This window comes from Labrus bergylta, chromosome 22, assembly GCF_963930695.1.
Source record: "Labrus bergylta chromosome 22, fLabBer1.1, whole genome shotgun sequence".
In the NCBI taxonomy this organism is placed as follows: Eukaryota; Metazoa; Chordata; class Actinopteri; order Labriformes; family Labridae; genus Labrus; species Labrus bergylta.
The window spans coordinates 17002607-17010997 of NC_089216.1; the positions used below are offsets into that span (position 1 = coordinate 17002607).

General features: G+C 45.0%; 1 protein-coding gene across 1 annotated transcript in view; it reads right to left on the minus strand.

Moving 5' to 3' along the window:
* The window catches only part of adam19a (ADAM metallopeptidase domain 19a), a 154662-nt gene that overhangs the window by 28612 nt on the left and 117659 nt on the right, over positions 1-8391 (minus strand). The gene's annotated exons all lie outside the window — the stretch shown is intronic.

An 8391-nucleotide genomic window follows, 5' to 3' on the forward strand; every position in this document is an offset into this window, starting at 1 on the left:
CAAGCCAACTGGAAGTCAAATGAAATGTGCTCACGTCAGGCTCGCCACAGTCACACTCCTCTCCCTCCTCCACGAAGCCGTTGCCGCACTTCTTGCCCCCCACCAGGTCCTTCATGTTGGGCATGTTGTACAGACACATCCCCCCTCCCTTCTGGAAGTAACTGTCCAGGTCACGCTTGCTGCAGCGGCTGAAGACGCGAGGGAACGGATGCCTGGAGGGGACATTTTTAGATTTCAGTTTGAGGAACAAAATGTGCAAAAAAGAAAAAAAGTAGGAGAAGTAAAAGAAGAATGGATGAAATAAAATAAGAAAAGGGAGGACAGGAAGGGGGGAAGGAAAAGAAGAAGAGGAGGCAAAAGGAGAGGAAAGAGGAAGAGGAGAAGATGAATGACTGAAATGAAAGAATGAAAGGAGAATAAATAGGAAAGGTTGAGGACAAGGAAGAAGAGGAGGAAAGGCACAAGAAAAAGAGGCAGTGGGAAGAGAAAGATTGTGGAGGAAGAGAAGTTGAAGGAAGGGAGGAGGAGGAACAAGTAAGGAGGGGAAGAATAAGTGGAGAAGGAGGTAAAAGACAAGGAAGAGAGGAAGAGAATGAGGAAGAGGAAGAGGAGAACAGATGACAGAAATGATTATTTTCTTTCTTTACAGAGACAGAACTACAGCATCTGTCTTTAAAGATTTTGGTTAATTTATTTTAAGTTTGGGAACTATGAATTTAATGATCAGAACTAAATGGTGATAAACATTCTGTTTTTAAATCTGACAAAGTGAAGAGCTCTTCCAGCAGCTGCATTAAACTGTTTCTAACGATGAAAGACTGTTTCTCTTGCTCGAGGCTCACCCTGTGGCGGCGGCCATCACGCAGCCTCCCTGCTCAGCGGTGGCCTCCACGCAGCAGCCATCGTGGTCGTGGCTCATCCCGAAGTTGTGTCCGATCTCGTGGGCCATCGTAGCGGCGGCTCCGATGGAGAGCTCCGAGTGATCCTGAAGGAGAAGACGAGGGAGTTATATCAAGTTCTTATCAGATTATCAAACCAGGCAAGTGGGAAGAAAGGCGAGGGGATTCAACATATTTCATATCTTGGCAGTATTTTTACTGCAGTCTAAATCCTAAACATCATAGAGAGCTGTTTCCTCCCGCCCCCTCCTCTCTAGAGTCGATGCTCTCACAGGTCACCATGTGGTGGATACTGAAGCTTCAGTGTTTATCCAGCTCTGCATGGGTCTGTAAACCTTTCTGTGTTCTAACCTCTCTCCATTTTTCAAAAGCATCTCCAATATTGATCCTAGTTTGAGCACGTTTCTGCTCGTGGAGCTTATTAGAAACATGCAGAGGCTTTTTAGGTCGGGTACAATCACTTCTATCTGAACCACTTCTCTTGCCCGCTTCCATCACTGCAACACCTGTTGACCTGATAACTGCTCTCATATCTGACAAACAGAGGGGCGTCCAAAACGGCCGTGTGGGGGTGTCTTAAAACCGCCTACCTTCTCTGGTCCAAACAAATCCAGAGCATTCAGGAGCAGAATCTAAAGTTAGAAGGAGGACATACTGACTGCTGCATTGTTGTCAGAGAAGCCAGCACTTCAACATAACATGTTTCTTTAATGTCTGATCATATAGTAAGATCACTTTATCTGACTTAAACTGATTTTGAGTCATTTAGACCCAATAATATATAAAGATATGATTTTGTTCTAGGTTTTAAACCACAGATGTCCTCTTGAAGTCTACTTTAATGTTCTTTATTAAGCACCATTAGCACACAGTATTATTAAACAAATCTGCGATCACCATGAGGAGCACAGAATGAACTCGAGGCCTTCAGGGAGGCTGCAGTGAATCAGTCTGCTCTTTGTTTGTCTCTCTAATATTAAATTTTCTCTCTTAGTTCCCTCTCCTCGCCCTCTGGGATTATCATGAAGTCAAAAGCAAACCTTTAATGAAAGGAGACGTGTTGACTCGGGCTGATTAAGCATTCAGATGGGTTTGCTGAGGTCAAACAAATTATGAATGTCTGATTGTCCGCCTCTGAAAAGACGCTCCGAACAGAGGGCTGACGTGAGACACGAGGCAAAAGAAACAAACTGAATAGTTTTCATTTACAGCCGATAATAAATCAATAACCTTGATTTGATGAGAAAAAGAAAAGGTGTGCTAATAACGTTTTTTAAAGGGTGGAAGCTGAACTCCTGCAGAATTCAGAGGCAGATTCTGTGTCCTCGTTCCAAAGGTAAAACTCACAGGAGGATATCTGCACACACACACACACACACGGAGCGAGCGGGGACAATATTCAGACGTATTTAGCTCCTCTTTGATCCTCTGAAAGCTGTCATTCACTCTTAGCTGCGCTCTGAATTATGCATACTGTATAAAACGAGGATGTGTTCGCTGTCAGGAAGACATTGATACTCTGCTGAGAAATCCTTCTTATGCTATTTGGCGCTCCGAGGTTCAAACCACAGAGGTATCAGGCCTGTGTGTCTGAGGACAGTGTGGAGGTGAGTGTGTGTGTGTGTGTGTGTGTGTGTGTGTGTGTGTGTGTGTGTGTGTGTGTGTGAGCTCGGTAAACCACAGATACATTTATATTCCACAGACGCCTCAGCCCACAGGAGAGCTAACAGGCTATTAGAAGCTAATCAAGCTTGGAGAAACTATCGATCCTTTCAGTCAGCTGCTGCACTCGAATATGAAGCCGTAGTTACACCAGCTGAATGATGCCACGCGCTGGACATATTTATTTAACCCTTAAAAATCTGCACTGGAGCATAAAAATGGTGTGGGTTCAAATTGTTCTGCCCTTACAGGTTTTGCCCAACTTGGAGTTTGTTTTGGATCTTTTTAAACATGCTCTCTGCAAAATGTGAAGAGGCCTGAACAACATAGAACTCTTCACTGGCAGGTAGTCCTACATGCACTATCAAACCCCCTGCAGATGATCCAGAACGCAGCAGCACGACTCATCTTTCACCTCCCCAAAACAGCACATGTCACTCTGCTGTTCATCTCCCTCCACTGGCTCCCAGTTACTGCTCCCATCAAATTTAACACTCTGCTGCTCGCTTACAAACACGGCTACTCCTTACCTAAACTCTCTCACCTGTGCTCTGCCTCTGGTCACTTCCTGTCAGCACCTCTGGTCACTTCCTGTCAGCACCCGTGCTCTGCCTCCGGTCAGAGTTTTTAGATTTCTCTGTTTTCACTGTTCGTCTTCAGTCAGCCTCTCTTTAACTTTTGTCAGCTCTTTAAATTAAACACAAACTCAACCTGAACACAGTTTGTGTGTCTCAAAACATTCTGCTGAGATTTCAGTGGATTTTTTATCCGACACAGAGAGTTAGCATCACTTACTCTCCTCCTCCCTGCAGAGCTGCGTCTAATTCAGTCCCATCTGAAGCTTCAAAGTGTTTACTCTAATTTTCACTTTCATTTTTTTGTTGTTTGACAGGACGGCTGAATCACACGCTAAAGAGGCAGAAACAATTGTGGAGAAAAAAGGAAATGGAGCGGCAGCTGGAGGACGAGTAATGTACCCGGCTGAGGACTTTTCTCTGGGACTCTATCTGAGATCCTGCACGAGCAACCGTCCCGCTGTTACAGTCTAAGTGAGTGACACCTCCGTCACACAAGATGAGGATTTCTCACTGATATTTATGGTCTCGATCTCGGTCTTGGAGCACTCTGGTCTCGAGTATGTTTTGGTCTTGTTAGTGTGGTCTGGACTACAACACTAACGATGTTAATGATTAAGCCTTACTGTATCAACCAACAATCTGTTCTGTTTTATTTTATAATCATTTTAGGGGCTGTTACATGTCATTCCCCCCCCCCACCCGGCTTTATTCAGATTTAATCTTTGTTTTTTGTTCCCTCTGACTCCTGAGGAAAATAAATAGATATTTATCTGCTGAAGGTTTCTCTCTGTGTCACTCGATATTCACCTGATCCGTTATTAATCTTAGATCATAAACAAATTAAGTTTTAGTCCGTCACCAGTGTAAAAGTTTAAGTAAACAATCATGAGACGTCTGTTTTTTTTTTACTTTGACTCAAAAGAAGAAGCTAGAGCTGAAGCAAAATAAAGATGTTTTTACTCAAATCTAAAGTTTCAGGGATGTTCATGTTCATGCAAAAAATAAAAAACAGTCAAGAGAAGATAGATTCAAGCTGGAAGAAATAAAGAAAGTGGAAATGATGCAGAGGAAGAGAGGAGAATGTGAATCCACGCACCACGTTGATGCCTCCAGAGTTCTCCAGGCTGCACATCCCCTCCAGCGGTGCCATCCCGATCGTGGTTCCCTTAAAGATCACACCGCTGCACAACACACACACACACACACACACACACACACACACACACACACACACACACACACACACACACACACACACACACACACACACACACACACACACACACACACACACACACACACACACACACACACACACACACACACACACACACACACACACACACACACGAGAAAGAAATGTGTTAACCTCCCTGCTCACTTACAGGCTGCACGCTGGCTGCACAGTGATTGCAGACGCAGCAGCAGGTACACAGAGGCAGACATGACGAGCCTGTCAGATGAGGGTGAGGGAGTGAAAAGGACCCATAATTCAACTGTCCTCACTTAACATCCAAAATAACATCAGGGCACAACACAGGGAACACGCGTCATAGAGCGAGAGAGGAATGATTCCGGAGACTGCAGCGAATCTTTAAGACAAATCTCGGTTTATTTCTTGAGTTTGTTCAAATATTTTACCTCAGCGTGGGAGTGATTCTGTCATTAGAGCGGCACGGACGCTGCTCAGGGGACGGGGGGACGGGGGGGGGGGGTTGTGTGTATATGTGTGTGTGTGTGTATAGAAGGAGGAGCTTAACAGTGTTTCAGTATCTCATGTTGATTATGATTCTGAGTTTTAACATCAGAGTAGCCGAGAGTCTCATCAGATCATTTCTCTGATTAGTTCCTCCTGACATGGATATCGGTCAACATCACTCGTAGAATAACTATCGTTTTGATCCTCTAGCACCTAGCCGTTGAGTTACCCGTTACCCCCTTGCTCTGCGCCCTTCCCAGTGGTGAGTGTAGCGTACACCTCATCTTATCTGGCCCTTCAAACAGGTGAGGACTGCTTCATGCTCGTGCAACAATGTACAGAATCTCCAAATGCAGAGCCAGGGTTCATGAGTGGCTGAACACTAAGCCTAACATGAAGTTAAATTAGAATGAAATAGACTTGAACAGCACGATTAAGTTTCAGTCCTGAGCAGTTAAACGTCTGTGCAGACAGCTGCAGAAACAGCTGCACGCTCCTGACAGTGAATCTGTTCACACACGGTGCTGCTCTCCGCTCACACTGCAAGGCGTTCAAAAGCTACATGTAGAATGAACTTCATGCTGAAGATTTACTTTAAAGGAGTCATGGACATTTTGATTTGATAAGAAACTCAGAAAAGCCTTGAGAGCCAAAAAAAAGACAGAAGACGCACCGCAAAATTTAGGATGACAATCTCCTTGGTGTGTCAGGGCCTTAATTTGTAAAAAGAAAGCGTTGTGTCAGCCTGATGTGACAGCAATCTTTGCAATGACACAGATTAGAGCAACAATCTGTAACTTCAAACAGTTGTTTCAAAGTCGATTGAAAAGAACAATAACCTCCAACAGGGAGGCGTCTCTCTCATGTCCACAGAGTGTCCAGCTTGCCTGTTTTCAGCACTATGTAACTTTGGCAGCGGGCCGAGGTCGTCTCGTTAGAAGTGTGTACGTCTTTACGGCGCTAGTTCACACAGCAGCCTTCAGCTACAGAGCAGCCAGTTAACCCGTCTCTGTGATGTTTGATACAACGGCTGAGGCTGAGAGGAACAGGACTGTATCATCTGTATCTGTATACAGTCAGCGTGTGTGTGTGTGTGTGTGTGTGTGTGTGTGTGTGTGTGTGTGTGTGTGTGTGTGTGTCCATGTCTCACGTCAGCAGCTGGGCGTTGTCGTGCTTCTTTCTCGACTTCAGTTTTTGTCTCCACTGCAGGAAGGACCAGAGTGTGGCGTTCGGCTCCTCTGTGACGATGCACTGATCCCTGTCGGTCCAGACCTCCAGACCGATCAGAGGCACGCGGATGTTCAGAGCCCTGTAGAACTGAACACACACACACACACACACACACACACAAATATTTACCTACACACATACACATGCAGGAGTGTAAGCCCCTACAACACAATCTACTCACACACTGCTATTTGTTCCTCATCAGGCTGCACAGAGAAGATATCGATTCAATCCTGGAGATATTTGTGTTCCTAAGATTTTATTTACAACATCAAAGACTTTCAACTGAAAAAGAGATAGATGAAAACATGCAATCTGTGCACGCGGGACGAGTTTATGAAGAGTGTTCTGGTTTCTGTTTGTCGGACGTTTGTAGTCCGAGTAGTATCGACCAATCAGCAGGCTTTGGTGTACGCAGGAAAAACAGTAGTATGCCGAGCAAAAACAGGCAGAACACAATCCACCTCGAGGACATCTCTGCTCCCATCAGCTGTAATCTGAAGATGATTTACTGATCTCTATAAACCTGCGATACTCAACCTGCAGCTCCCGGGCAGCACACGGCTCATTTGTGACTCCCTACAGTCCTAATGTCGATAATCACATCATCGATATCATCAATATTGCCGTCAGAGAGATTAGAGGTTGAATACAGACGAGTGTTCAGAGATATCTTTTAGCTGCGTCGCTGTCTGTTCCTCTTAGTCTCACCTTATCCACGTAATTGGCAACTTCCATGATCCTGGTCTTGGTCTTCTCGTAGTCCTTGTTCTGACGTCTGAACTGCAGCACAAAGAGAAAGGGAGGGGAGGTCAAAGGTCAGACAAATGATCAAATGTTTGAGACAACCCTCCCTAAGAGTTCCCAGCAGAGACTAATAACAACCTCTGAAAATGACGCCATAACCCAACCCGGGGTCCGTCGTTATAATTACAGCACTTAGAGGGGTAGACGAGCGCACACTTCCTGCTCGCCGTGTCCTGTTGCCATGGAAGTAACTCAGCATACAGAGAGGTTTTATTAAGATATAACATCATCTCTGCAGCGTTTATCTAAAAGCCGCCCCCCCCCCCCCCCCCCCCCCCCCCCCTCGTTAAGTGGACAGATCCTCCGCCTCGTCTGCACATGCTCAGTACGGCTCTCAGAATGAATGAGATCCATTTCCTGCATGAGATAATTGTTTTAAATGTGGACGTGTTCTGTCATTGTGTGTGTAACGTCAGAGTCTCTCATGCTTGATGCACACAGGAATAGATCAGATCTTTGAAAGGATGTGGTGTGTGTCGTCTTACCAGTGTGTTGTCGGCCACTATGTACAGCTCCATGTATTTGGTCGTACCCAAGGTGTTCCTTTTTACCTGACAGGAAACACAAAGACAGAGAGAAGCAGGGTCATGCACGGGACGGGTCTTTATCAGAACGCGTTATACAACGCAGAAGGTTCACTAAAGACCCGTTTCCACCAAGCGGTTTGATTCAGTTTGGTACAAATTTATTGGTGTTTACATCGTGAATGGAATGATTCCAAAATATATGTACCGTCCTACTTTTGGCTACCTCTCTGTTGGTGTGCCAAGCGTTCAGATCTGACTCTAAAAGAGCAATATGTAGCTCTACCACCTAGTGTTTAAAATGGGTACTGCAGTCTAAATTCTAAACATTGTAGAGAGCTGTCTCCCCCCGCCCCCTCCTCTCTAGAGTCCATGATCTCACATGTCACCATGTGGTGAACACTGAAGCTTCAGTGTTTATCCAGCTCTGCATCGGTCTGTAAACCTTTCTGTGTTCTAACCTCTCTCCATTTTTCAAAAGCATCTCCAATATTGATCCTAGTTTGAGCACATTTCTGCTCGTGGAGCTTATTAGAAACATGCAGAGGCTTTTTAGGTCGGGTACAATCACTTCTATCTGAACCACTTCTCTTGCCCGCTTCCATCACTGCAACACCTGTTGACCTGATAACTGCTCTCATATCTGACAAACAGAGGGGCGTCCAAAACGGCCGTGTAGGGGTGTCTTAAAAGCGCCTACCTTCTCTGGTCCAAACAAATCCAGATCATTCAAGAGCAGAATCTAAAGTTAGAAGGAGGACATACTGGCTGCTGCATTGTTGTCAGAGAAGCCAGCACTTCAACATGTTTCCTTAATGTCTGATCATTTAGTAAGATACCTTTATCATTTCACTCACTACACATCTCACTGATTGGACAGGAGAAACAATAACAACAGATACAATAAACATCATAAATGACAGCATGATTCAGTCTGAGGTAGGTACCGTTTCTTAATGTGCTTCAAACGTTTCTAGTTTATTACAGATCTT